This window comes from Mobula birostris, chromosome 13, assembly GCF_030028105.1.
Source record: "Mobula birostris isolate sMobBir1 chromosome 13, sMobBir1.hap1, whole genome shotgun sequence".
NCBI classification, from domain to species: Eukaryota; Metazoa; Chordata; class Chondrichthyes; order Myliobatiformes; family Myliobatidae; genus Mobula; species Mobula birostris.
In genome coordinates this window covers 12,376,885-12,381,438 of record NC_092382.1, presented here as the reverse complement: position 1 = coordinate 12,381,438, position 4,554 = coordinate 12,376,885, and positions in this window count along the sequence as shown.

The following is a 4,554-nucleotide window of genomic DNA, read 5'->3' as shown; positions in this document are numbered from 1 at the left end:
CTGGTGAACACAGCAGGCCAGGCAGCATCTGTAGGAAGAGGTACGGACTAGTCCTGACGAAGGGTCTCGGCCTGAAACGTCGACTGTACCTCTTCCTAGAGATGCTGCCTGGCCTGCTGCGTTCACCAGCAACTTTGATGTGTGTTATGGGAACTGACTCCAGACCCGCGCTCGGCGACGTTCAGAGCTTCCCCGAAGTGACGTTTTTCCGCCTCCTGTCCAGCCGGATGTGCGGGTTCGAGACCCCGCCCACGTGAATCCCCGGGGAATTACACAGACAGGAAGAGCCCGGGACCCGGAGCACAGTCTTGGACACCGGTGTCCCGGGGTGGGATTATCCCAGAGAGAATCCTTTTGCTCCCTTTGCTGAGGACGGTGCATTCGGCAGTCTGGCCGATATAATGATGTTACCTTGACAAATACCTCGGCAGTGATTCTGGATCTGCAGCGATCTCGGACACGATCTCGGAAATGTGATGTTATAATCATCGGTTCCTCGATGCAGAGTGACGGTGAGAAACGGGACTGATTATTCAACCGGTCACCCGTTGTGTGACTGTGAGTGAATCGGGAGCAGCTTATTTATTCCCGCACGTCAGCAGCTCACACATTGTTTAATTTACATTTGTCATGATGAAATCAATAAGCCACTGTAACTTCCTGTCTTGGTGTCGGACTTGAGTTTTATTTGAGGTTTCTGCTGCCCCCCGCACCCTGTGCACTGCGACAGTGGGTCGGAGCTCCTCACACTGACACAGTAGAGTCTCAGCTCCAGGCTGAGGGAGGTCGGACTGGCAGTGTCTGGGTGCCCAGGATCTCATCTCCACCCAACCCCCTTCCTGCCTAAATGACCCTCTCCTGTCCTCCGCAGATGGTTAAAAACGACTATAATATCAGAAGTGAGACCACTGAGGTCCCGAGTACGAGAGGGATGGGGATGGAATACCGGTGTTAAACACGGGGTGAAGCTCTCACCGCACCGTCCCATCACCCACTCCCGGGGTCAGACACAGAGTGAATCTCCCACCACACCGTCCCATCACAAACTACCGGGATCAGACACAGAGTGAATCTCCCTCCACACCGTCCCATCACACACTCCCGGGGTCAGACACAGAGTGAATCTCCCTCCACACTGTCCCATCACACACACCTGGGGTCAGACACTGAGCGAATCTCCCTCCACACCATCCTATCACACACTGCCGGGGTCAGATATAGAGTGAATCTCCCTCCACACCGTCCCATCACACACTCCCGGGGTCAGACACAGAGTGGAGCTGTGCTGACGGAACTGGGAGAAAACGCGGCAAAACTACTGGATAAAGTTCGTGGAATACTTTGGAGGTGGCTCTAATAGTCTCTTGGACAACTGCGTGAGTGACGGCGCTGGTGTGGAGGCTCGGTGTGGAGTTTTACTGCCGGTTTGGACTGGGTTTCTCGGTGGCTCCTAACTGCGGCCGCTGGCAACTCGCCAGGTAGCCGGTTCGCTCCAAAACCGGAGGCAAACGCCGTCGGTCCCCCCATTGACATCGGGGCGACGTTCCTCCTCCTTTATCTTCCTGATTTTCGTCCGGTGTCGGAGCCGGAGCATCTGAAAGGACGTTTCGACCTCTCCCGGCCTGGGTTTCTGCAAGTCCGACGGAGCCTTTCCTGGCGCCGAGCCAGCGAGCAACTGTCGACTGCAAACTTCTCCGGCCAGTTATTCGATTCGCTACAGGACTTCTAACCGGCACCGCTGTAAAATTTGCGGACTGGAAACAGCGCCAGCATGCCAGACCGGTCTCCAGGGAGTCGCGGGCCTTCGGGGAGTTACGCAAGGGAGGCTGCCTCCCCGGCCTCGGACAACGCCCTGTTCCGGTCGGTGAAGGTGGAACGCGGGGTGCAATGTATTTTGCGCCCGGGAATGACACTAGAAAAGTGTGCGGAGGCAATGGAGGACCTGGTGGGGTAAGGCGGCATTTTGGCCACCGAAAAGGAGTTCGGAAAGGCGGTGTTCTATCTGGCCAATGAAGAGCTAGTGCACCGGGCCCTAAGCAGGGGAGTCACGGTAGACAACAACTTTTTACCGATGGAGCTGGTGACGGCCCCCACGCAACGTATCGTGCTTGGGCATGTTAAGCCTTTCATTCCGAATACGGACCTGCTTCCCCCACTGGCCCATTTAGGGCAAGTAAGGTCGGAGATCACTGCCATCCCACACAAATTTAAGAGACGCACCCTCCGCACCGTAATCTCTTACCGGCGTCAGGTATTCATGCAGCTGGAAAGGGAGGACGATGTTGAGAGCCGGTTTACTGTCCGGCACGAGGGAATAGATTATCAGGTGTACTGGAGCTCCGAGCGCCCACGGTGCCATCCGTGCAGGGTGGTGGGGCACTTTCGGAGGGACTGTCCTACCACCCGGAACCCGAGGGAGCCCACTTCGGGCACCAGTGCCCCAGCTACCTCTGCCCCTGATCCTACTCCTGCGCGTGCACCTGCGCCTGCATCTGATCCTGCCGCCGCCCCTGATCCTGCTCCGGTCCCTCACCCTGTCCCTACTCTTACAGTTGGGTCGGCCCCTGCTCCTCTCCCTGTGGTTCAGGTGGGGGACGGGGTGGAGTCTGTGCGGAGTAAGAAGGCAAAGGGGAAATCCAAACACCCTAAGAAGTCGACCTCTGAGGCCGCAGAGCTCACGCCTACTTCGCCTGAAGTGGAGCGTGGGGCTCGGGGAGGTGCGCAAACAGACGGGGCGATGGAAACAGAAAGCGCCGCCCCATCGGTGAAGCCTGCACCTGTGTGCTCCTCAGGTGTGAAGAGGAGAAGGGAACGTTCCCGCAAGACAGCAGGGGATGTAGATGCGGGGAAGTCCCAGGAAGGGGTGGGAATCCGGGTAGAGGTTGGTTCTAAACCTGAGTCCCCAGATGTAGCCACCAGTCCTGGGGTAGATGGTGTGGTTGTGCAAAAAGCTTGGGATAGCCCTGTTTGCACAAATGAGGCAGCCCTGGAGGCCTCCACCCAGGACTTACTAGTCAGCGCCTCTCTGGAGGCAAGTGTATCGAATAGTGTAAGAGGAGACGAGACAAAGCTCTCTCATTCTCAGCACCAGGCTGCTTGTGAATCCCTTGGACCAAAGGTACCGGGTTCCCCTTCATACCTGTCCCCTGGAGAGGACGTCATTCTATGCACGTCGACCCCAGCAATTAATGGCTTGCAGGGAGTCCCTGGGGATTGTCCCTCCACTGTCGCAAATGTGGACGAGACTAATGCGACGGTGGAGCGGGCAGGGTAAGAGCGAGGTACCAGCTGCGCAGTGTGGGTCACAAGCGCGGCCATCAATTGGAGCATGCGAGGAGGACGATGGGGAATCTATCTGCAGTGAAGGGTTGGAGGGGGACTCCTTTGATAGTGAGACAATGGATATCCTCAGCCCTCCTGAGAAATCCCCATTGATACCTATGGAAGAAATTAAGCATTTCATTCTCACCTCTGAGGGTGCCAAGCACCGGCCTCAACTAGCCTCGCTTCGCTGGCCCAGCCTGCCGAGGCTGGTGAAGTCCCTGCGGGTCATCCTCAGACGGAAGGAGAAGGGGAAGAGGAATGCGGTGTCGGGGAATGACAGGAGACAACTGAAATCTTTCCTGGATGACCTGGTAAGGGACATCAGAGGGAGAAGCAGCCTTGCTCCTAGGGGGGACGGTGGGTCACGGGGGTGGGGGTGGGGGTGGGCGGGTGTTGGTACCTCTCGAGCCTGGAAAGCAAAAAGTATTCTTGCTTTCTTTCGGGACAGTGTGGTAGAGGGCGCCTCCGCTCTCACCGGAATGGGTAGAGCTGCTGAGGCCTAATGTGCTCCCGACATGAAACTTACCATAGCTAGTCTCAATGTAAACGGCAGCAGGGGTCCTCTTCGCAGGCATAACAATCTCTCAGTCCTCGGGGATGGGAGATATGCGGTGAGTTTCCTGAAGGAAACCCATACCATCCCTGGGGACGAGTCTGCTTGGCTCCTGGAGTGGCGGGGCGGGGTCTACATGAGCCACCTCAGCTCCATTTCTAGCGGGGTGGCGATCCTGTTGGCCCCGACCTTCCAGCCAGTAATTGAAAGAGTCCAGGACGTTGTGCCCGGCCGTCTGCTCCACCTGGTTGTGCGCCTGGATGGCGTACCATTGCATTTTATCAATGTGTATGCTCCCAGGCGCAGTGTGATGCAGACGCGCCTATTCTGCCAGCTGTCCACCCTGCTGAGCTCCATCGATCCTGGGGATTGCGTCATCCTCGGGGGAGATTTCAATTGTACCCTCGAGGCGGAGGACCGCTCGGGCCTCCAACGCGACCCAGCATCGGCAAAAAAGTTAAAGGAGCTAGTCGGCTCCTTTGACTTGGTGGACAGCTGGCGGAATCTTCACCCCAACTCTAGCGCCTTCTCGAGAAGGTCTAGAGAAGGAGGTTCCAGGATAGACCGCATGTATATCTCTCGGGCCTACGTCTCCCGCGTGTCGGCGTCCTCCATGCGGCCAGTGTCGTGCTCGGATCATCACCTTGTGATGAATTTATTCCTCTGCACCCTCGGGT